This window comes from Colossoma macropomum, unplaced genomic scaffold (genome assembly GCF_904425465.1).
Source record: "Colossoma macropomum unplaced genomic scaffold, Colossoma_macropomum, whole genome shotgun sequence".
Classification (NCBI taxonomy): Eukaryota; Metazoa; Chordata; class Actinopteri; order Characiformes; family Serrasalmidae; genus Colossoma; species Colossoma macropomum.
Window position 1 is genome coordinate 5,930,636 of NW_023494806.1, and position 26,737 is coordinate 5,957,372.

At 41.2% G+C, this 26,737-nt stretch overlaps 1 protein-coding gene across 2 annotated transcripts in view; it reads right to left on the bottom strand.

The window, feature by feature from the left end:
- taok3a (TAO kinase 3a) overlaps positions 1-25,149 on the bottom strand; it is a 138,431-nt gene extending 113,282 nt beyond the window's left edge. The window contains exon 1 of one of the 2 annotated variants that reach the window (XM_036598865.1): positions 24,705-25,149. The gene's annotated coding sequence lies outside the window, so the exon portion shown is untranslated. The other variant, XM_036598864.1, reaches the window with a different exon arrangement.
- Positions 25,150-26,737: the final 1,588 nt, after the last annotated feature.

Genomic DNA, 26,737 nt, shown 5'->3' on the forward strand with positions numbered 1-26,737 from the left:
AGCATTTTTTCATTGAAAAATTACTTTAAAGACAGTGTAAAAAAAATCTCGTTCTTTTAGTCATTTATTTTAAGACCACAGCAAGACAGCAGTATTACCACACTAACACAGCTAAACCTTCAAACATGTTGGGTGATGTCATGTCAAACATTAAGCTAGTTAAACAAAAAGGTATAGAGTACATTTTAGCACATTCTCACACCACAACATTGCTGGGAAATCCCAGGTTGTTGCTAAGGTGTTGCTAGGCTGTTGCTATGGTCTCCCAGAGGGTTGCTAAGGTATTACTAATTCGTTGCTGCGGCATCCCAGGTGGGTGTTGATGTGTTGCTTGGCCGTTGCTATAGTATCTTACTTGGTTGCTATGACATTGCTAGACTGTTGCTATGCAGTCCCATGTGGTTGCTAAGGTGTTGCTTGGCTGTTGCCATGGTCTCGCTGAGTCATTGCTGCGGCATCCCAAGTGGGCGTTAATGTGTTGCTTGGCCGTTGCTATTGTATCTTACTTGGTTGCTATGGTATTGCTAGGCTGTTGCTATGCTGTCCCAGGTGGTTGCTAAGGTGTTGTGATGGTATTTTAGGTGGTTGTCAAGGTGTTGCTCTTGTCCACCATGTGAAACAGGTCATTTCAAACAGCCTCAGGTGAAATGGTGCGTTATTAAGTTCTTTTATTTCATTAAGTCCAAACTCACACGCTATCACTGTGTTTTCTCCAGCGTCCACTTTAATATAAGGGACAGTCAGGAAAATTACAAGACCAAACAGTAATGCAAAGAAAAGAAAAGAAAAGAAAAATAAACAAACAAAAAAAGAAATAAATAAAATCAAAGCAGCCAAGCCGGTTTACCGGAAAGATAAGAGGACGACGTACTGGTATGAAGGTTATGACGAAACTCAAACCCAGCTCATACCAAAGAACTTCAACCGGTGTCCCACCCACTTTTATTCCAAAGGACAATAAACACGTCATTAATATCTGTTTCATGTCAATCGTTTTTTTAAGCAATCATCTGCTGATACTGATATGACTCTGACATTATCGTGTATCAGTAGCCAACTTTGCATGCAGCCTAATCTGTTAATAATCCGACTAATAGCTCAATCGGAATAGAATACGTCCATGTAAACACCTCAATTAGAAGAGACTAGTCTGACTGAGGCCATTCGCAATTCAATTTCTATCCAACTGAACGAGGTGGGTAATCCTGTAAATAATCTACTAAATCAAAGAATAATAACCATGTAAACGCCTGTATCTGATTACATTCCCTATCGGAAATTTTAAGTACGCTCTGCGCATGTGTGTTCTCATCATAGTGAAAGTTTATAACGTTCAACATGGCTCTGATCTTTAAAAGACGGCGGTGGGACGGACGTCCAGCTTATGTGCCTCAGAACACGACGTCTTCCTCTCGGCCTTCTTTAATAAGGACATGTGAAGGACGTTTTCCTGAGTCTGACATCATTTTAAAGTGATTAAAAACACAAGCGCTGCTCACTGCTGCTCATCTCACTCTGACTGGCTCGTTGTCATGGTAACGTCTACACTAAGTGGTTCTCTACGCATGCATGTAATTTGGATCGGATTACTTGTAGTGTGAATGTAAATGGAGATTTTCCATCAGATTGTTTAGCAGAGTGAGCATAAACACCTCAGTCTGAAGCCTACCTAGTCAGGTCAACGTGTGCGTGTCTTTTCTGCAAGCCCCTTTTTCATTGTCCTGCAGTGCCGTGGGGTTCGGCCCTGACTGGACAGAGCTGTCATCTCTCGTTCCTGACTCACCACTTTCCCCAGAGTCAGTCTGCGCGACTGTGTGTGTGTGTGGACTGGCCCTGACTGCTCAAGGGGCCGCTGCAGAGAACAGATGAATACACAACCAAAAATATGCAGATGTGCTCCCCCACACAGTTCAGATTAGTCTGGAACACATTAATATCCTCAGCAGGCTTTGCAGCACCACTGTTATTATAACATATAGGACCATCACTCAAAATGCACTGATACTGATACCAATGCCTAAAACATAAATATAGTTATATCTATATCAGGACACACTGAGTCTAGAACCGAAAGAAGCTGGCAATAAATTTAAACAATTAACATAAATTAAACCTACTGAAATGACCACAGTGCGTAATGATATAATGACCCTATAGGCTACAGTATGTTTCTACAAAATCCAGCATCCTCGACAACAGAGTTGCTGGTCATCCAGGGTGATGATTCTCATTATTTTTTAGGAATGCACAGAAATTTCAGCCTGAAATGGTGAAAAGGCACTTTCAGGTTTTGAAAGACACATCTCTGTACATGCCGAGAATCAGGAGGGGGTGCAAACATAAGAACTTCTCCACTACCGATCAGATACATCTGATCAGTAAACAGAACACAGCAAAACAACAGGAGCAGAAAGTTGTTTTTTTGTTTTTTTTTTGTTTTGGTTTTCAGCACAACGTGTCCTGAATTTCAGTTTCGGCCAAGAATAACAAAAGCAAATGTGGCACTGAACACATACAAAATATAAAAGCACAGAAAACCAAATGTAAGACAAACTAGAATTGGAACAGACTTTAAGCTGCCTTGACAAAGAAGTTGCTAGGAAATCCCAGGTGGCTGCTAAGGTGTTGCTAGGCTGTTGCTATGGCCTCCCAGTGGGTTGCTAGGGTGTTGTTAGGTCACTGCTGCAGCATCCCAGGGGGGTTGTTAAAGTGTTGCTTGGCCATTACCATAGTATCTTAAGCGGTTGCTACTGTGTTGCTTGGCAGTTGCTATGGTATCCCAAGCGGTTGCTACTGTGTTGCTAGGCTGTTGCTATAGTGTCTCAGGTGGTTGCAAAGATGTTGCTTGGCTGTTGGTATGTTACTGCAGGTGGTTACTAAGGTGTTGCTAAGCGGTTGGCATGGTAACCCAGGTGGTTGCTAAGGTGTTGCTAGGCTGTTCCTATGGGGCTCCAGGTGGTTGCTAAGATGTTGCTCAGCCATTGCTATGTAACTGCAGGTGGTTACTAAGGCGTTGCTAGGCCGTTGTTATGGTCTCCCAGAGGGTTGCTAAGGTCTTGCTATGTGCTAAGGTATTGGTATGTGTTACTTGAATCAGAAAGTTCATGCACAAACTTCAAGGTGGCTTGACAAAGCAGTTGCTGGGAAATCCCAGGTGGTTGCAAAGGTGTTGCTAGGCTGTTGCTATGGTCTCACAGAGGGTTGCTAACGTATGCTAGGTAATTGCTGGGCAACCCAAATGGTTGTTAAGGTGTTGCTTGGCCATTGCTATAGTATGGTATGTGGTTGCTAAGGTGTTGCTAGGCTGTTTCTATGGTGTCCCACCTGGTTACTGAGGTGTTGCTTGGCCATTGCTATGGTGGCCCAGCTGGTTGCGGAGGTGTTGCTTGGCCATTGCTATGGTGCCCCAGCTGGTTGCGGAGGTGCTGCTTGGCCATTGCTATGGTGTCCCAGGTGGTTGCGGAGGTGCTGCTTGGCCATTGCTATGGTGTCCCAGGTGGTTGCGGAGGTGTTGCTTGGCCATTGCTACGTTACTGCGGGTGGTTACTAAGGTGCTGCTAGGCTGTTGGTATGGTAACCCAGGTGGTTGCTGATATATATGTGAGTCTGTATGTAATGTACATGAGGGGTAGTGAGAGAGATGTCCTTTGCGACATCGTTCGTGACAGATCTGAATGTTCGCAACACGACGCCGTTCATTCCCTAAGAGAGAAAATGCGTTTGAATGAACAATGTATAAAAACCACACGTGCGACTGATCCGGAAAGCACAAGCGCACCATTCCTATTAATGGGCTCTACGATCCTGCAGAGTTTAGTGGGTCTAGCTTAAAAACTGTGACCCGTGAAAATGGCACAAAAATGAGCAGAATAATAAAACGAAGACCAGCAAGCCAACTTAAAAAAATAATAATAAATAAATAAATAAATAAATAAATAAATAAATACGACAAATATGCCCTACTTTTCTTTGCACCACTGAACTGAATGCAGTAACAACTTTCTTCCGGAGAATAAAACGAACCGTCATTTCACTCGGCTCAACTGCACGATCCCACCAGACTCACAACAACGGCAGCTCAGTTCTTCCACTCTGCACACGGCCGCACAGCTGCTACTTAAACACCGGCACTTCCTGTGAGAGAGGAAGTGAGAGAGCACGGTCATTATTGTAAGAGGAAGCCATTATTGAAGTGGAGGTCAAAGGTCAGTCCATAGAGGGAAGAGCTTCTGGCAGAAGGGCGACGGCTTATCTGTTTATTTACTCTAACGCTCCCCGTCGCTCTTCCTGCTACCGCATCCGCACACCAACACGTCTGACGCGTCATGAAGAGAGAGAAACAGAGAGATAGAGATAAATATAGAGAGGGACAAAGGCAAGCTGACAAAGAACGAGAGACATAGACAGACTGAGAAAGAGAGAAAAAGAAAGAGAGAGAGAGAAGGAAAGAAAGAAAAAAGGATGCAACATCTGTCTGCGAGAATCAAAGATGTGTGCGTGTAAAAAGGGTGAAGGGGGGCGGGTCGACACAGTTTTTAGGAGACGCCGTCCGTGTCCCACTCTTACTTATGTGCATGTTAAAAGCACAGAGAGTGTTTCTGACATTCAGATCGTACAGCTGGATGCGATATATGGAGTCAGCAACCCCTGATGCCATCAACAATCGGCTGGAGCTTATTTAAGAACTTTTATTTATCTAAGCCAGACCAATGTGTGTCGTATATGGGGGCGCAACTAGGACTGGACAATCTGACAATATTTACCGTCATTATGATACATTACAATTTACACAACAGTTAGTTCCGGCCACACGAGCTGATTGGTTGAGAAGCGTTTTTTTTCACAAACACTGTATCACTCCGCTGAGACGCCGTTGCTAAGCAACGACTTTGACAGCTGTAGGAGATGCCCAAGCCATTTGAACATTTTTACTTCTTACTTTGCGCAAAAACAGAAAATGGATACTCACATTTTAGATCACATTTGACCGACAGCCGATTACAGACTGTAGTCCATCTGTTTCTCTGCATACTTTGTTAGCCCCCCTTTACCCTGTTCTTCAGTGGTCAGGACCCCCATGGACCCTCACAGAGCAGGTACTATTTGGGTGGTGGGTCACTCTCAGCACTGCAGTAACACTGACGTGGTGGTGGTGCGTTAGTGTGTGTTGTGCTGGTACGAGTGGATCAGACACAGCAGTGCTGCTGGAGTTTTTAAACACTGTGTCCACTCACTGTCCACTCTATCAGACACTCCTACCTTGTCAGTCCACCTTGTAGATGTAAAGTGAGAGACGACAGCTCATCTGCGGCTGCACAGTTTGTGTTGGTCATCCTCTAGTCCTTCATCAGTGGTCACAGGACGCTGCCCACAGGACGCTGTTGGCTGGATATTTTTGGTTGGTGGACTATTCTCAGTCCAGCAGTGACACTGAGGTGTTTAAAAACTCCAGCAGCACTGCTGTGTCTGATCCACTCAGACCAGCACAACACACACTAACACACCACCACCACGTCAGTGTTACTGCAGTGCTGAGAATGATCCACCACCCATATAGTACCTGCTCTGTGAGGGTCCATGGGGGTCCTGACCACTGAAGAACAGGGTAAAAGGGGGCTAACAAAGTATGCAGAGAAACAGACGGACTACAGTCTGTAACTGCAGAACTACAAAGTGCTCCTATATAGTAAGTGGAGCTGATAAAATGGACAACGAGTGTAGAAACAAGGAGGTGGTCATAATGTTATGCCTGATCGGTGTGTGTATATAAGATCCAGGATTCTAAACAGGTAAGTTTTACTATTTCAAGACACTAAGATTATGACGTTACATAATCAGACTGCAGAACAGGTACATAATCAACTTTCAACAAAACTGACATCAAAAGTCTGCTGATAAACACAGCTCAGCCGAAAATGCACACAGGGCTAACTGATGTACTGAAAGCTGTCTGCTGGATTCTCTTTAATGTTTCTGACTGCACTGAACACTGCAGCATGATTTACCAGTGATGTTAAATTCAGAGGCTGGAGCATCAACAGACACACATGAAGCCTTTTATAGACGATGCGCGAGCGTGCAGATGATGTCAGGAGTATCCCAGCTGGGTGAAACAGAGGGCTTTTAGTCTGTGGGAGGTGGGAACTAAAAATAGAACGCTACTCATTACCTCACATCCCCTCTCCACGACAGAGCCGCCCATCAGAAAGAGAGGGGGGGGGGATTGGGGGAGAGACAGAGCAAAAGAAAACTGAGAATGACAGGAAGGAAGAGGAGAGAGGAAACTGGGGTTCTGTCCCAAATCCTGCCGGCACCATCAACCACACTCAGTCTTAAACGGCACGGCAATATAACTCCCCCCACTCCCTCACCCTCCTCTCCTCTAAAGCGACAGATCAGTGAAAATCACACCGTTTCTCCCCCTTTCCCTCAAATGGAGTCGGTCAGCAAAGACGTGCAGTTTGCCTATTTGTATTTTGCACTGGAGCTACGAGGGTAAATAATAAGCACTGGTAGCTTATTAGCTTTGTGTGAACTGTGTGCTTAAATTGTCACACACTTGACTCACACTGTCTCAACATGCACGCTGGGTTCCACTTAGTTTAGAATTCGGAAAATGGAGCTCAGAATTATGCAATTTTTTTTACCGTCGTTCGAGTTGTGAAAGCAAATATTTACTTATTTATTTATTGTTCATTTAAAATGTTCTGTGAATTAAGCCACAAGCCTCTTATTTCGCCACCAAGTCCAGCACGTTCCATTTTTCCTGGCTTGAACGTTTCATGCCAAAATGCCAGATCACAAGCTCTGAGTTATTAGGCTAAACTTCTCCTCTTAAAACTCATCACGACAACTGTGAAGAGTGTAGAACTGAATTAAAATTGCAGCTCTTGCGATTTCAAAATTACACTCTTTCAAAAAAAAATGTGATTTCAATACAAAAACGATTAGTCTTTCAGCTTTAATCGGTATCGGAAAAGAAAATGACAACTTACGACGCAGGAGCGTCAGTACTGGCGATCCCATACTCTGCATATTTCTGGACTCTCCCTGCTCCTGCACCTGACTGAGCTCATGATAATTAGGTGAGGAGATGAAGCAGGTGTGTTACAGCAGAGACAGCACAAGCAAAATGTGCAGTGGAGATGCACGATGAGATCAGAATCATATTGGTATCAGCAGAAAATTTTTGAAAAACGTTTGATGTAATTATTGAAGAGCAGAATGTTTCGGTGATGGTGGGATACTGTGATAAATTACCTGTGTTTTTTTTTTTCAATTTACTGCATTTAAATTGCTTGTATTTCATTCATTTTACTGCATTTAAATTGCTTGTACTTTATTAATTTTACTGCATTTAAATTGCCTGTATTTTATTCATTTTACTGCATTTAAATTGCCTGTATTTAATTCATTTTACTGCATTTAAATTGCTTGTACTTTATTAATTTTACTGCATTTAAATTGCCTGTATTTTATTCATTTTACTGCATTTAAATTGCTTGTACTTTATTAATTTTACTGCACATAAATTGCCTGTATTTTATTCAATTTACTGCATTTAAAATTGCCTGTATTTTATTCAATTTACTGCATTTAAAATTACCTGTATTTTATTCATTTTACTGCATTTGTAACCCTTCAGAAATAAATCTATATTCGTAATGCCAATTCAAGTCTATGCACATGTTCCAATTTCAATATTTTATAAATGTTGACATATTGGTATCACCATTGATATGTATGTCCATGGAAACTATCGGATATCAGTGCATCCCTTCCTGACTGTCATTGCGGACCAAGAAGATAGAAAAAATGAACCAGTCTAAAGGTGGTGATTCAGCTGCAGCGATTCTGGAATGTTATCATTGATGACGACTGACTATTACAATAGTCAATAAAGCATGTGCTCATTTTTGGCCAAAATAAAAGCCTTAGGCAGTTTTCATGTTAAGGAAAGACTTGGTCTTTATTTTCTATATCCCTCTACTCTATAAACACCGTTGTTCCTCCAGTCACATTTGACCAAACCATAATAAAATAATCACAATCGTATCAAATCGTGGCGACATTTGAGATTCACGATGCTCCCTGTCAGCAAGACACACACAACAGACCGAGTTTAGTCATTATTAGGGCTGAATTTCCGTCTGCCTCCTCCTTGACATCCGAAATGCTCCGAAATGACTCCAGGGACGAACGGCAGTCAGCAGAAACTGCTCCGATTATCTGTGGTACTCTAGTCAGGAGACAAGTCTGCTTAGTGTGAGAGAGAGAGAGAGAGAGAGAGAGAGAGAGAGAGAGAGAGACAGAGAGAGAGAGCTAGAAAGAGTGAGAGCGCGCCTCGGCCTTCAGTTTTGATAATCCACACAAGCGTGTCACAGTAAGGTACATCCATCAAAGCTTTGCTAGAACTCCAGCAGACACATAGAGAACAAGCAGATGCAGGCAAAGATGGTTGGGGGGGGGTGTTTTATGGGGGGGGCGGTAGGTGATTACAGTCTTGAGTAAAAAAAGTCATGAAATACAATTTCAGCTGAGAAATATTTATGCACTTCTTATTAGAGCCCGACCGATAAGAAAACTCTGAGACCGGTTTAAAAAATTCAGAAAAACAATATATTTTTTTACATTCATACTCCAACAGTTTTAGTTAAACAGTGCTTTACTGACTGAGATGACTGCCAGTCCTGAACTGTCACATTTCTTATTTCTACTCAAGCTTGGTGGGCTGTTTACGCTCCGACGTCTTTTTAGTTTGTGGTTTATTAACAGTTAAACGAGTTATTTGTGTTCATGAAGCCCCTTGTCTCACGCGTTACAGCCAAACTACAAAAAAGGCTTTTAAAGCACTTTTTCTCAGTTTTTTCCCCCTCAGGTCGTTTGAACACTGAAACAAATAATAAATAAACAAATAAATAAAATATAAATAAATAAATGCCATTGTTTTGCCCATGGTTGCTATGGTATTTTTGGTTGCTATGGTTTTGCTAAGCAGTTACTAAAGTGGTTCTTAGGGTGTTCCTAAGTGGTTGCTAGGGTGTTGCTAGGTTGTTACAAGGTCATCCCAGGTGGTTGCTAAGGTGTCTATAGTAGCTTAGGTGGTCACTAAGGTGTTGCTAAGCGGTTCACATGTTATTCCACGTGTTGGCTAGGGTGTTGCTATGTAGTTACTATGGTGGTTGCTAGGGCTCTGTTTGACTACTTATGGTACTTCGTATGGTTGTTAGGTGACTCGTATGGTATCTCATTTTTGCTAGAGGGTTGCTATGATGTTCCAGGTGGTGGCTAAGGTACAGTTAGGTGGTTGCTAGGGTGTTGCTAGGAGGTTCCCATAATGTTCCAGGTGGTTACTAATGTACTGCTAGGTGGCTGCTAGGGTGTTACTAGGAGGTTCCTATAATGTTCCAGGTGGTGGCTAAGGTACAGCTAGGTGGTTGCTAGGGTGTTACTAGGAGGTTCCCATAATGTTCCAGGTGGTTACTAATGTACTGCTAGGTGGCTGCTAGGGTGTTACTAGGAGGTTCCTATAACGTTCCAGGTGGTGGCTAAGGTTCAGTTAGGTGGTTGCTAGGGTGTTATTAGGAGGTTCCTATAATGTTCCAGGTGGTTACTAATGTACTATTGTAAATATGGTTGCACTGGGGGTGGAGTTATATGAAATTATTTCCAGTTTGGTCAATTACCTCTTATTTTTCATTACTCTCTTCATAAAAAAGGTAGTTTGTGTTATAACGTTGCTGCCATGTTAACGGTTAGGTCTGAATAAATTTACACGGTTTTGTTATTTTATTTTAACCATGATGTTTTATGTTAAAATCTAACAGTTCAGCATGTATTATTGTCATATTTTGCTGCTAAACAAGGAACAACATTTGCAGTGGCACAGCCATTTAAGGTTCGACTCTCGGCGATGTTGTGTGCAAAAAAAATAAAATAAAAATAACATATAAAAAATGAATCCGCTGTCAGGTGTTCTCAGTGATATTTTTCAGACCTGATAAAACTAGGGGTCATCAAAATTGGCCGATACTGTCAGTCAACTGATTAATCGGGCACTAGTTCACATAAAAGTCCTCAAGTCCTCCTTCTAACAAAATAAGCCCCTACAAAACACAACCTCTAAAACGCATAAGCACCTTCAAAAGAAAGGCCTCGTCATTTGAGCGTGGGAGTGTGCCTGGCTTTTATCACAAACAGTGGTACGTTAGCATTCCTGTTTGAAGAGTTCCTTCAAGAATGAGTTAGAATATATGATTCACTTTCCGTCTATTCATTATGTTGCTGTGAAAAACAAGAAACACCTCATCAACAAACTCAACAGGCAAATCTTTACATTTTCGCAAAGAGAAGATAAGAGAAGAAGAGAAGAAGAGAAGCAAAGAGAAGAAGAGAAGAGGACAGAGAAGCGAAGCGAAGAGGACAGAGAGGAGAAACGAAGGGAAGAGAAGAGAACAGAAGAGAAGAGAAGGAAATAGAAGAGGACAGAGAAGAGAAGAAAAGAGAAGAGAAAAGGACAGAGAAGCGAAGGGAAGAGAAGAAAAGAGAAGAGGACAGAGAAGAGAAAAGAAGAGAAGAGAAGAGGACAGAGAAGCGAAGAGAAGAGAAGAAGACAGAGAAGCAAAGGGAAGAGAAGAGGACAGAGAAGAGAAGGGATAAGAAGAGGACAGAGAAGAGAAGGGAAGAGAAGAGAAGAGGACAGAGAAGAGAAGAGGACAGAGAAGAGAAGGGAAGAGAAGAGAACAGAGAAGTGAAGGGAACAGAAGAGGAAAGAGAAGAGGACAGAGAAGAGAATAGAGAAGTGAAGGGAAGAGAAGAAAAGAGAAGAGGACAGAGAAGCGAAGAGAAGAGAAGAGGACAGAAGAGAAGAGAAGCGAAGAGAAGAGAAGAGAAGCGAAGAGAAGCGAAGCGAAGAGAAGAGGACAGAGAAGCAAAGGGAAGAGAAGAGAAGAGGACAGAGAAGAGAAGAGGACAGAGAAGCAAAGGGAAGAGAAGAGAAGAGGACAGAGAAGAGAATAGAGAAGTGAAGGGAAGAGAAGAAAAGAGAAGAGAAGAGGACAGAGAAGCGAAGGGAAGAGAAGAGAAGAGGACAGAAGCGAAGAGAAGAGAAGAGAAGAGGACAGAAGAGAAGCGAAGAGAAGCGAAGAGAAGAGGACAGAAGAGAAGAGAAGCGAAGCGAAGAGAAGAGGACAGAAGCGAAGAGAAGAGAAGAGAAGAGGAGAGAAGAGAAGACAGTTCCTCATGTTATCTGGAGCAGTGCTCTTATATCAGTCTTCTCTGAGACACATCACAGCTGAACATTAAGTCTGACTATGGAGGTTTCATTTTTAATGCGCTTTGCTGCTCTGCCACACAGCGCACTCCTCTCCACTCAGCACTCGCTAACCGACAGCACGATTACTCTCACCCTGATGCCTCACATGTAGGAGAGGACAGACCACAGAGCACACAGAGAGAGAGAGAGAGAGCAAGCAAGAGAGCGTCAGAGACAGAGAGAGAAAGAGAAAGAAAAAAGAGAGAGAGCAAGCAAGAGAGCACAAGAGAGAGACAAAAAAGGGAGAGAGAAGGGAGAGAAAACACAGAATACCAAAAGAAAGAAAAAAGAGAAAGAGAGGGAGAAGAGAAAGAGAGAACAGAATATCAAAAGAAAAAAAGAAGAGAGAGAGAGAGAGAGAGAGAGAGAGAGAGAGAGAGAGAGAGAGAGATTCTGTAGTCAGTCTTGGCTTTCAGTCCTCAAAACCCCCACAATTATGTCACAGACCCTTAAGAGGAAGCAGCACAGAGGATGAAGAGACCCTAACAGTCAAACTGTAACGGTTCTGTATGATCATTTCTGAACAGCTTTCAAACCAGGAGCACAAATATCTGACCTTGTAACAACCAGATTACGGATTACGTGTGATATTGTACGTAATTACAATTACAATTCTTCAGCAAATTACTCAACTAATAATGAAACAATTACATTTGATTATTATGGTACGATTCAGAATTTCTTTCAAAACTACACTGAACAGACAACGACAGGAGGAACTCACTGTAAAACCAGCAAAGTGCTTCCTCTTTGGTGTATCTGTGTCTGCATGCCAGTTTGAATTTCAGTGCCAGCATGAGAAATGCCTGACTTGAAGTTAACTCAGCAAAATCAATACGATCAATGAAAATGGAAAATAACAATGATTATACCTGCATACGGGAATCCTTGCATTAAAATAAAAGTATACACGGCCCGAAATGCATCTTACAGGCATTTTTTTTTTCAGAGTACTCAAGGAACTTGTTCTCAAAATCACCCTTATAAACAATGGACCTCATTCACCAATATCTTCCTAAGTGAGAAAGGTCCTAAAAAAAACGTCTAAAGAACCCTTGAAGAACCATTTTTCCTACATGTGTACTGTACAGGTTAGAGGTGGGTGATATGCCAAAACAATGGTATCATGATACGTCAAGAAATTTCCAGATAAAAACAACCAGAGGTGCCACATTTTAACCTCTTATCATAAACTACGAGTACAAATTATTATTATTAAACATTTCGCCTACTGCACTGCACAAATTCCAATGAAACAGGCTTAATTATTCTGTGTTTTTAATAAACATGCAGGTGTTCAGTGTTCTTAAAGTACTGATAATATCCTTTATACCAGAGGTCACTAATAGGCGGACCACGGTCTGAGTCCAGACCCAGACGCTGTCCTGTGCGGACCTGAACCTATAACCGATAAACTATGGAGAATTCTTTAATTTCGACGGGGTGGTCCTTTTTTAATGGGCGTAACTTTTCTAGTCTTTACGGTAGATTTAGCGGCCTGGGAGACTCACAGACCAATCGCATGCATTATATCACACGTGACGCTACTCAGCCAATCAGATCTGTGCATTACGATGAGCACTGAGACTCGAGTGAGTGATGCACACACAGGGGGATGAGGCGAGACACAGCAGTCAGACAATAAAGTGAGTCAGAGGGAGGTTATTTCACATGTCGTGCTCTAAAAAGAGAAAACTGATAATAAATGTTGTTGAAATATGACTGAATTGCATTTTATTTGATTTGACATTCAGTTGTTGACTGTATAAGATGTTGATATACCTACTAGGCTACTTCAGTGACCAGTATATGGCACTGAATCATGATGTAAGTTAGATGTTATGATGTTCTGGAGCTTTGCTTGAGCAAATTTTCTCTAACTGGACCTTATTGAATTTTAAATAAGACCCCTGCAAAATATGCTCAGAAAAGCACATGATAACGATAAAAACATTGCCTAGCCCTCGTATGAATATGCAACCTGACAAGACAAGACACTTAAAATGAAATGCAGTGAGAGAATCAATTGGCCACGTGCGCGCACACACACACACACACACACACACACACACACACACACACACACACACACCCACACACGGGCAGAGCTGTCCTTGAAGCTTAATCAGTAACTCTAATTATAACGAGCCGGGTGGTTCCAGGCCGCCGTCAGCCTCCCTGCGGCTCTAACAGGAGAGCTGGAGCGGACAGTGACCCAAACACAACTCACATGGCAGTTCTAAGGATGTAACGACTTCAATGCAGCATCAAAAAAATCTATAAAACCGTGTCCAAAACAGTGCAGCGAAACGTTAACCTGTAATCAGCGGCATGCCCCTCGGTCACCTCTGACGGTCTCTCATTAACCATCTTTCATGGAAACCACAGTCAATGATCAAGTCACTGATCAGTTCATTTAGATGTGGATTAAACTCAGCCGTACGTTTTCTTCTGCCAGGCCGCGTCCTAAAACAGCTTTCCACATGACGACAAACAACAGGAGGGACAAATATGCAAGTATGCCAATATCTTCACGAACATGAAAAAGATGAGAAATTATTAGAGTGAAATGTTCTGCGTTGTTTAACCTTCAGCTCTTTCACTGGCGCCCTGAAACAGCAATGCGCGAATACTTTGCTCTTGCTGGCAAATAATGTGCTTTTGGTCTAAAGAGCTACAGGTACAAAAAGGAAAGATGGGGTCATTCATTTTCGGTTAGTTTAACTGTGTTTTGACTCAAGGTGGTGGCCTCGACCACAGCAGCCTGGAATACCAGCACAAAAAGAAAAAAGAAAAAAGAAACGGCAAACGGTGTAAAGAGCTTTCCTGATTACAATGTAAACGTTTTGGTTTTGTAACTGTCGTTTCACTTGTGTCCTTTGCTGTCATTATAGTTATATTCGGCAGGCTTGTTACGTGCAATAAAGTTGTGGCTATTACATTTTTTATGGCTGCTTGTCGTTGCTACATTACAAGCAAATAAGACGGTACCAGAGTTGGTGTATGAGGAGCCTGGCCACTTCTTATTTCCCCTATTATATATTGCCCTCTAGCGTTTGAGAAACCCGGAAGACATTGCAGAGCGGTAATTCTCCTCTCTACGAGTTCTCTGGTGGTACTTAAAGGGGGTCTTTTGAAGCGCCGTTATCGGGAGATTGCATGACTCCCAGATAGAGAGTTTGATAGATAGCTAGATAGCAAACAAAAAAGGTTCTTTTATTGTTGCAATTTCAAGCCTGTAACAATAGAAGAACCCTTTTTGGTGCTATATAGAACACTTTTCAAAAAGGTTCCATATGGAACCATATAAAACATTCTCCATCAATCTAAAGAACCATTTCATGATTAAAAAAAAAAAAGAACCCGTCGATCATGCAAAGTTCTTTGAGTACTTACGGTTCTATACAAAACCATTTTCTGTACTTAAGAACCCTTGAAGAACCATCTTTTTTTAAGTGCGTAGTAGTGAGTCATGTTTGTTTATTTGAGCTTGAGTTGTGTCTGTAGTCACTGACAGCCAGGAAGCGAAATAGCTAATCAGCCAATTTGGCCACTTTAGGCTGGTACTTCAATAAGTGAACACAACAGAAGACAAATGGTTGCAATTACTTATATAGCAATCAATCATCAGCTAAAATTTCATAACTGACATAGGCCTAGTAAGTCCAATATAGAACTAATAATAATAACAATAATAAAAATAACAAAAACAACACTATATTCCGATTTTTTGCCAAATATTTCTACTGCAGACTAGGGGTGGGCAATATGACGATATTTCACATTATCATGATAAACTATGCCACGATATCTTTTTCTGATCCTCCTCCTCACGACTTAAAGAACACTAAACGACTGCATGTTTCATTAAAAACACAGCTCTATTAGGCTTGTTTTATTGGATGTAGTGCAGTCAAATGTAGAATAAAACTTGTATATCGTTGTCAGAAGAAAACCTTGTATCTCTAACATGGTAACTTTACAGGAGAAGGAAAAAACATACTTTACTTTTAATGTAAGTCAATGGAACCAGAATATTTTCCAAGTAATTTTGGGACATTTCTTTTGGTCCATTCATCATGAAATTTTGACACAATGTAAAGGTTAACAGGGGCGGCATGGTGGCGCAGTGGGTAGCGCTGTCACCTCACAGCAAGAATGGCCTGGGTTTGAGTCCCAGCCGGGCGACTAGGGTCGTTTCTGTGTGGAGTTTGCCTGTTCTCCCCGTGTCTGCGTGGGTTTCCTCCGGGTACTCCGGTTTCCTCCCACAGTCCAAAAACATGCAGTCAGGCTGGTTGGACATGCTGAATTGCCCCTAGGTGAGTGTGTGTGTGACTGTGTATGTCTGTCTGTCTGCCCTGTGATGGACTGGCGACCTGTCCAGGGTGTATCCTGCCTTCCGCCCAATGACAGCTGGGATAGGCTCCAGCACCCCACCGCGACCCAGAAGGATAAGCGGTTTAGATGATGGATGTATGTAAAGGTTAACAGGCATTTTCAAATTATGTCAAAAACTGAAAAATGACAGAAATGGAGATACGAGGTTTTCTTCCGACAGCAGCGATATACTGTTGTATTTTAAGACATGGCATTACTGTTTTGCTCTGTTCCAACTAATCAAACCTCAGAACAACTAAATACTGTGGTGCGTATTGTGATAATGTATTTCTGCCTTATCGTCCACCTCTACTGCCAAAACATCGTGGTTTAGGTTTCTCTCTGTCTGCTGTGAGAAAAATCTCTTCAGATTTCCTCCGTGTGAACTTCCTGCTGAAAGTCTCCTTGAAAAAGAGAAACTTTTATTTCACACTGAGATTAAGCAAAGCCGCATACAGAGCCATCAGTGAGCGGTGATTAAGCCTTTTGGCAGCGTATAAACCGCCTGTGCGAGAGCGCGCACGCGTCTGTGTGCGTCGAGCTGAGACTCGTCTTAGTCTTTCCAACCCGGCCTCGTCAAAAGCAGCTGATCGACCCACGCTTCGCAACGTGCAAAAACGCACACGCACGGCTGTATCAGCAGCTACGAGACACATTAACGCCTTATCAAACATACACTGCTGAAAATAGAGCACAGCGCTGCTTTACACACGAGAGTAACCTCAATACAACCGTAAACACGTCTCTTACACCACTGCTATCAGTCTAGATGGTAATAATGCACACGGCACAAGCCAGCTTGAAAACTCCATTAAAATTTCACAACAGCTTAACAGCAGCAGTGGTCGAGCAGATGGCCCAGATGATAAGAGCACGGTGGCCAAAGTGTCAGCACATGAGCTGGAGTGGCTTGAAAATGACAACCATAACACATTTCTAACAAAACAATAACTACTTTTTTTCCACATCAATCTGCCTGTTTCAATAACACATTTTAAGAAGCCCTTGTGCACTTGGTCTTGTCATTTCCCCTCAGGGGAACGCCCCCACGCTATCTTCAGGGCCGTTCTATTACTTCATTGGTAGGGATGCACCAGTATAGGAACTGTAGGCCAATGCTGATATCTAGGCCTCTCACATTTATAGGATTATTTGCTACCTTGTTTCCTCGCTGTGGCTCCCAACTGATAACGATATGTATGTTTATATATATATATAAACATACATGTCGCTGTTGGATCAAAACCTCATATCTCCAATAACTTTACAGGAAAAGGAAAAAATAAACGCTACTTTTAATGTAAGCCAATGGAGCCAGAATTTTTTCCATTTCTGTTGGTCCATTCATCATGAAATTTACACACAATGTAAAGGACCACAGGTACTTTCACATTATTTAAAAAACTGAAAAATAACAAAAAAATTGAGATACAAGGTTTTGTTCCATCAGCAGCGATATCTATACATTATACAGATACATAAAGCATTCTATACAGAACCATGAACACTCAGAGAACGCTTTACATAATGAATAAAGGGTTCCTTGCATAGTAAAATGGTTCTTCAGATTAATGGAGAATGTGCTGTAGATGTTTTCATATAGAGCTTGTTTGAAAAGGGTTCTATATAGCACCAAAAAGAGTTCTTCTACTGTTATGATGTCAAGTGGTTACAATAGAAGAACACTTTTTGGCACCATACAGAATCCATTTTAAAAAAAGGCTCTATATAGAACCACACACAACACATTCATCATCAATCTGAGTAAGTGTTCATGGTTCTATAACCATTTTCTTTACTAAAGAAGCCTTTAAGAACCATCTGTTTTAAATGTGTATACAGGTTTATTAGGACATGTTATTAGTACGGCATATGCTGTATGTCCTGCTGAAAGTCAGTCGTCTTTTGTCAGTTACGGAACCACGGTTCCAATTTTTATTTATGTTTTTAAGACACAATAAGTTTCGACCCAGCGCTTCTGGAGCCGTCACTCCATCCCTGCCACATTACTTCATTTAAAAGCTATACGGCTTGCAACATGAAGACAATATACCACAGGTGCATAGAAAAGCTTACAGCCAGACAAAACAAGTAAACACAAAATTTACGTACGTTATGTCAAAGTTGTTAAACAAACATTTGCATGACTAGCTGATTAGCTCACCGAGGATAACCTAGCCGAGCACAAGTGCACTCTAACTGAAAAATCCATTCACTCCCCACTTTTACTGCGAACGGCCACTTGTAGGTGTAATTATAGGTGCGATGCACTTCTGAGCAGTGAGTGGAAGTTGGTGATGGGATTTTATAAGCAGTACTGAAACGGGAGTGAAGCGTTCTTGTGTGAAGGAAGCAGCCGAGCTGCAGAAAGGAAACAATGAGCGTGTGTTTCTGAGACAGACAGCAGTTTGAGAGCAGGACCGAAACTGTCAGACAGGTTTTCTAGGCGTATAGCTGTGTGATTTTTTTTTGTTGTTTCCAGGTGATGCTGCTGCTGCTGCTTCACACAGCCCTGCAAAAAGCATTTCAAACACAGGAAATGCAAAGCAGTAAAGCAAGAAGTGATCGGTCTCGTGCATTTAGTTAAATTAGCACGTGCCCACCTCGTGCACTTAAAACAACTCTCCTATCAAAACCACAGGAAGCTCCTGCAGCTACGGAAATAATAAAAAAATGGTTATTGCTTAAATAATAATGACCATAACAAATAAGGACTGTTTAATAATTCTAGCAAACTCTCAATGCTATTTTAAAGGGCTAAGAAAGCTGAAGTAATATGTAAACATAGCTTTAAGGCACATCATTCACTTCCCTGTTCATACTGTCCATATATGCTGCAAACACTTCCCGTTTTAAATTCACTGTTTTTGTGATGTCAGAAGAACCAAATCTTACATATATCCACCTTTTCAGCCTATTACGGTTCAGCTCTGCCCATCTGTACTTAAGTTATAAGGAGTGTTTCAGCTCTGAGGGCTTTTTTTATGAGGCACAATAGAGGGCAGCCAATCAGAAGAGACATAATTTGCATATATCAGTTTTTAGGGAAAAGTAACAAAAAGAGGAATAAAGAGGAGAGAACACAGACATTCAGAAATGAATTACTCTACATAAAACCACACAAATGTTAAGAGGAACTCTTAAAATCTGAGAAATGTGGAATATGGGCTCGTTGACAATTTAAGGAAGTGCTCTCTCTCTCTCTTTATGTGTATGTGCGCATATATATATATATATATATATATATATATATATATATATACACATACATACATACATACACACATGTATATATATACACACACACACACACACACACACACACACACACACACACACTCACACACACACACATACATATTGCTGTTGTTGGAAGAAAACCTCATATCTACAAAATGGTGACTTTACAGGAGAAGGAAAAAACCTACTTTACTTTTAATGCAAGTCAATGGAACCAGACTTTTTTCCAAGTCATTTTCTGTCATTTCCTTTTGTCCACTCATCATGAAATTTACATGAGTTGTAAAGGGCAACAGGTATTTTCAAATATCGTCAAAAATGGAAATACGAGGTTTTTTTTTCCGACAACAGTGATACACACGACAGCACTGTCTGAACAAAAAAGTTATAAAGGTTACGGATCTACAATATCAGTCAATATATCTCACCAGACCAGTCACTGTCTCCGGTGTTGGCATGGCAACAACAAAGACAACTAAATGGAACTAAGGGCATCTTGTCTTTTCTGCATCAAGAACACAACAACTAATTCTCAAAAAAATTAAAATAAATAAAATATCCTGTCAAATTCGACGTGTTTCGACCAACGACAGTAAATCAGAGACCCCCGAAAGAGATGAAGGGGCGCATACATTTCGAGACACAGATCAGAATGTCAGTTTTTTCCTGAGGCTGCATTGGAATCATTAAGAAACCTCACATGCAGTTTTAAAGTGTCCATAACATCAAACCAAATTTCTCATTTTTTAATTAAACAGTTAGATGTAATACGCAAAAACACTACTATTGTTCCAAAAAGCACCATTCACTGCCCAGCCCACACAGTCAACGTAGGGAAACTAAACTCCAAAATCAGCCCAATTTGAACTGTTTTTGTGATGTCACCAAAACATTAACGTCTATATTCAAGTCTTCAGCCCACAGCCTTTCTAGCTCTACTCTCTCACTCTGAAGTTATTAGGAGTGTTTCAGTCCAGACTGCTTTCTGAATTTAAATAATGCCGTTTAAAGCAAAGACCACTGAAGAGAGAGTTATCGAGGGTGTTGCGCAGACAGCCAGCTGCCCCCTCCCCCTTTTTAAAACTGACCTTCTTCAGTCCGTCATCACACATCTACATCCAGTGGACATCATCCTCCTCTTACACCAGGCCGAGCCACTGTGCTCGAGTTTAAACACGCAGACAGACGGAAGATGTGGCTTCCTCATGGCTGGGCGACATTAGCTCAGTTACCTGGTGCTTTCGCTGGGGTCTTTTCTCCTCCTGAGAGCTTGGCTCCAATAGCAAAACCAAACAACAGATGCTTTAAAGCATTCTGGAGCACATTTGACAGTAAAAATAAAAAAATAAAAATTTACAAGGTGGCAGCTACTACTGTTTTTATCAATGCAAAACAGATCTACTTTTGCCCATTTTTAATTTTATTGATAACAGGCATGTTAACGATCAACCGAGTCACCATTAACCAACAAATACATAAACATTCCACAAATGTTTTTAAGTTCATTTCAGCTAAACAGGTCATATTTGAATAGATGGGGTTTTCAAATCAACTTCAGGGCTGTTTTGGAACTGCATGCATGAGAGAACTTGTTCTGGTGGCCTTACTTAGTGACGAACAGGCGACTCAGACTCTCAACCCCTCGACTCGACTTAATTTAACCAACAGCACCAGAGCTGCTGATATAGAGATAGAGAGATACAGCAGGGAATAACCTGTCCCACATGTCGTTTACGGCACTTTTGAACACGGGCCGCTGAGGTCGGCCACACTGTAAAAAATGAGAAGTCAGCTCAACTCAAAATGATACAGTAACTGATTTCATGGCTTTTCTTGAGTTGACTCAACTTGAGGACACAGGAGTTCACACAACTCAAACTTCTTAGTTGAGTCAAAAGTTCTCTTCATTTTTTTAGTTCTGCGTCTCAGTGAGGTAAATAAAACGAACCCGTTTTGATACTCGATTTCCCTACGAGCCAGGACTCTCTCACACAATCACTCATCACACATTTCACATCAAATCTCATCACACGGTCCTGCTAGACATTCTTCCTCTTGGGGACGCACTTATGGATGTCTATGGCATCACTGGGGCTCAAACTCACAACCTCCTGTTGGGGTGACGGCTTAGTCCACTGCACCACTCAGGAACACATGAAGTAACTCAGATCTTGTGTCTACAAATGTTTAATACACTGGAGAAAATATTTGTTGTAGAAATTTAAAGCATGGCATCGTCTCATGTGGTGCAACTGTCTATTGATTCATCCCAACATCAGGAGGTTGTGAGTTTGAATCCCAACAATACCACAGCTGTCCTTATCCGGAAGCCCAAGAGGAAAACATTCCAGATGGGACTGTGTGATAGAAGGAGCGCCAGCTAGAAAAAACATGTAAATTCAGTTTTTAGAAACAGTAGCTGGGAGAATTTTTGACTCAACTAAGAAGTTTGAAGCCATGTAATCAGTTTCTATATCATTTTAAGTTGAGCAGACTTCTCATTTTTCCTCTTTTTGTTTGTTTGTTTGTTGCAACATAAACATAATACTAGTCACAGGCCAACTTGTCAGCTACATTAGACTCGTAGCACCAGTGCAAAACTGAAGAAGCAAACTTCAGACACCAAACAAGTCTGAATTGCTAGAGGCAAGAATTGCATACATTTGGTTTTTGCCCAAACTACTCCTTTAAACTAGCAGCTCAGCTTTGCTGCTGGGAAACTGATGAAACCCGTTTTGCTGTTTTTCCAGGTCTAATATACCTGATTCCACTCGTCAGATGACAGTCAAGCCTTATACGAGCTGAACTAGTGGTGGACAAGAAGACAAAAATATTTTATCACAATAATGAAAACATATTTTCACCATACATGATGTGTATCAACTTTCTGACGCACAGAAATGCCACATTTAAAAAGTCTTATGATTTTTATTCAGCATTGTACATAATGTTAGCACTAAATCCAACTAAACAGGACTACAGTACTAGTTATGCTCTCTATCTAACATTACATGCAGTTTTCCACTGTTCTTTGGGTACGCGCAACATCCACGATATGTTCAGAACAGCATATAGTTTATCCCGATAATAAAATGCATCGCGATAACAATAAAATACCATCACTGTGTCCAGCTCTATGCTGAACCTGTTGTGTCAGAGGTGGGAAAACACAAAGGTGTTTACTGCATGGAGCTATTAGCAAGCAGGACTGACGTAACAGCCACAACGGACATTCATTGTGGCCAAAAGTATCCAGATATCCAGTGAATTCAGTTACTTTAAGGTGCACCTATAGCTGGCACAGGTGGTCAAGAGCACTCAGTATGTACAAGTATCTGCTAGAGGGGTATAAAGCCCCCCAGCACTGGGCTGTGTAGCAGTGGAACTGCATTATCTGGAATGATGGAGCTCCATCCAATACCTTTGGGATGAGCTGGAGTGAGGCAGAACTGACCATACAACATCAGTACCTGACCTCACTAACGCTCAATCAAATTCTCACAGCAATGTTCCACCATCTAGTGTAAAGCCTTCCCAGAAGAGCAAAGACTGTTACTGCAGCAAAGGAGGACAAACTCCCTATTAATACCATTCGTTTCAGAAGAAAGGCTGGATGAGCAGGTGTCTACAAACTTTTGGACATATTGTCTATTACTCACATCCTCTATATTCCACCGATTATTCAAAATTTCTGCATTATAAAATAATCCATAAATAAAGTCAGTCAGAGTGGTTCAGTGTGAAATGGTTCGCAGTAGAGAAATGTATGTGTGACTGTAACTAGGATTTCTCTTCAGTGGTGGTGAAAGAAACCAGGGGTCACGACGTCTACAACACACGAACAGCGATTTTACTTATGATCAAAAAACTATAGGTGCTTTCTCAGTTCTTATACATGATCTTAATAATGGTAAAATCTGGAAAAAAAAGATGTTTTGTTTTGGGCCTATTTCTTTACCCCCCCCCCGTCTTCTCAGCCTTAACGGTTTCTGAGAAGGTTTCAGGCCAAAACCTTCTCAAAAATATCATAAAACAATGTTTTGAGCATGAGGGAACATTTTCATAACCGCTTTGTGTAATATCTTTCTGTGATGAAGCTTTTAATGCCTCTAAACTCGTTAGATGTCTGGTTCCTATCACCACCACTGTGAACAATTCTGCAAGTTTCTCCAAAACGAACCACTTAACATCAAACTGATTGACTGTGTTTACATCTTAATGCCATAATCATCCATATGTTTCCCCTTTTTTGTCCAAAATTCCCCTTTAAATGCTGCGTTTGGCCTCGTCTAATACTAGTTCTCTACATACAAACGGTTGCATCTGCAAACGCCCTTTCACCATAAATAAAGCGAGAGGAAGTGAAAGCTCAGAGCCAAACCCGCTTAAGGGAAACTCGACCCGATTTTTCAAAATTTTTTACATAATTTGAAGGTTAAGATGCAAACAAAGTCACTCAGGGTGGTTTGGTGTGAAATGCTTAGTTTTGGAGAAACTTATCAAGTCAGAATTGGTCCCAGTGGTGGTGATAGGAACCAAACGTCTGAAAGTTCAATGCCTCTGACAGCTCCCTCACAGAAAGTGGTTATGAATACTCAGCCTGATGTCTGAGACGGCAGTTTTGTGATGAAGTTTTGGCCTAAAATACTTTACTTTTAAAACCATACTTTTAATCCATGTATTTGAATCTAATCACTGTGGAGGGATACATGAAGAGTGTTGTAAGGCAAAATAGTCCCCAAAGAAAACCTATTTTTTCAGATTTATGACTACTTTACCATCACCAACATTAAATATAAAGAAACTTAGTGGTTCTAGATAGTAAATAAAATGTCTATATGTGTGTTGCGGTCATGGTGACCCCTGGTTCTCATCACCACCACTGTAAAGAGTCTCTACAAATCAACCATTTCACACCAAACCACTGACTTATGCAGAAACTTTGAAAAACGGGTGGAATTCCCCTTTAAAACGGCTGCATCCGTCCAGCCAAGTTACCTAACCCGCCAAACACGAGCAGGTGCTTTTCAAACAAGCTGAAATAACACAAATAACCCGGTCAGTCCGCGTTTTACTGCTTACTGACCATCAGTAACTCTAAATACTCAAATACATGCTGCGCACCTACTAAAGTTACAGCAGCAGAGAGAAAGTTTGATGGGGAATAAGTCGCGTTTACTGACCTGCTTTTCTTTTCCTCTGTGTTGTAACAGCCCAGACTTCCTACACCGTTCCCAGCATTTCTCCTCCACCGTAAAAGATGCGAAGGTGCAGGATCTGGGGCGATTCTGTGAAGTTTTTCTGTCTTTCCTCCTTTGCTCCTTTTCCGCGCACACGGAAATAAGTTAGAGCGCAAAACAGCCCCGCTCACTTACTACACGCAGCTCCGTCTCTCGACAAAACTGACCATTTTAACGCCTCACAGCTGCTACAAAGACGTCGACGTGCACCAGAAGACCCCGAACCGTCCTGGGGAGCGATTTTGTTTGCGGTGGACGCGTCTAAACTGTGTAAAATGCGGGTGATTTCCAGCCCTCCGGACGCGAATTCAATTCATGTTCAGTGCTTCTGTCAGTCAGCGCGAATCAAGGGGGAACCAATCGAGCGCAGATCGCGTACTACAACAAACATGACGCTGATAGTAAAAGCGAAACAATTCATAGTGGAGGCAGAGCAGAGCGTCCGTGCACGACACGACACACAAACGACGACTTGGCGTCAAAATGGCACACATTAAACATGGCACGGCACAGTATTTTGCGCTTTCTCTTACCGGTCAGCGTCGTTTTATCCTTTTACCCTTTGTCCGTCCAAATTCAACTCCATACAACTCAGATGATCCGGTAAACGTCCACGAAATGCAACAGAGCGACGCTTACACGGCACTGTGGTCCAGCAGAGCTGACCCCTGAGCGCTGGCACCGTGGTTCGGTGCGTAAAACGTGGAAAAAATCGTCATTGCAAATTGTGTCGTTGGTTCAAACGCGTAAAAAAACGCCGTAAATGTCCAAAGCGTAAATCTAGCGGTGGGTGTCCGGCTGGGAGGTCGCTGGAGAGTCGCTCTTCTCGGGTTTTAAACGCCTGAATTAAATTACACGCATCAAAATTTCATCGTACCTGCTGCAAAGGTAAAACTGCACTGACGGAGGCGCTTCGGAAAGGCGAATTCTTGCGAAACGCCCCCACCTGCTGTTCACACATGGAACTGCACCGAGGAAAAAAAAACAAAAAAAACAAGAAATGCAGAAAACGATGACATAATTGTGACAAATGGGATGATAGGATTATAATCTGAGGTAATGTGGAAGACCAGACTGGTGAGATTAGCACAGATTGAGGCTATTGACTTCTATTTACTGCTAGTGGTGGTGCTTATGTTACAGAATAATGTGCTGTATTGTTACTGTGCTTTGTATTTTCACTGTAAAGACGCTTACAGTGGCTTAGAATAACAGACAGCATAAGGGGGATTAAATGATAGGGGAAAAGACTATAGGAGCACAAGTGAAATGTGCTGGTATGATATTGAGGAAGGAGAGAAAGTTATAAACAGGGCAGGTGAAAGGCCTGGGTGTCTAACTCAGGGCTGTGCCGCAGTGGACGTTTCATTTGACCTGCCAGACAGTTACCCTGACCTTTCCACCCAATGAGAGAACAAATGTATTTTTATTCTGCTTTATTCAATTCAAATTTTTCTCTGGAGTATTTTAGTAACAAACTATAGCATATTGGTGTAAAGCAAAGGTATAAAAACTCACCTACTTCCCTTCTTTATTTGTGTATTGGAATATATTTCATGCCTCATCTCTAGAAGTAGTAAGTAAAGACAAACTGACTTTAAATTCAGTTCGGTTTGATCCTCCTCTGTGCTCCACCAATGTGGTCAGAATACAAGCTGGACAAGACTTACAAGGAAGATTAAACAGAGAAAAGATTCAGGACATACGCCAGTGACTGAGATTAAAGCCTGTTCAGTACACTTTTCTGACTGTGTGGGATTGTATACAAGATGGTATAATTGGCATTATAAGATTATTATCTGTAATCAGTACCAAATCCATAATCAATATGATTGGACTCGTATCTGTAATCAATACAAAATATATAGTCAGTGTGATTGGACCATTATCTATTATCAATACAAAATCCATAATTTATATTATTAAATTATTATCTATAATCAATACCAAATACCATAATCAATTTGATTAGATCATTATCCATAATCAATATAAAATCAGTATAATTAGAACATTATCTACAATCAGTACCAAATCCATAGTCAGCGTGATTGGACCATTATCTATTATCAATACAAAATCCATAATTTGTATTATTAATCATTATCTATAATCAATACCAAATACCATAATCAATTTGATTAGATCATTATCCATAATCAATGTGAAATCAGTATAATTAGAACATTATCTACAATCAGTACCAAATCCATAATCAGTGTGAATGGACATTATATATAATCAATGCTAAATCTATAATCAGTATGATTAGGTCATTATTTACAATCAATGCAAGATCCATTAAAAGTCCATGATCTCCAATCAATATCAAATCCATAATCAGAATGATTTGGACTAGTATCTGTAATCAATAAAAATACATAGTCAGTATGATGGGACCCTTAGCTATAATCAATACAAAATCTATAATCTATATTATTACATCATTATCTGTAATCAATACAAAATCCATAAGCTATATTATTACATCACTATCTATAATCAATACCAAATACCATAATCAATTTGATTAGGTCATTATCGACTGTCAATATAGAATCCATAA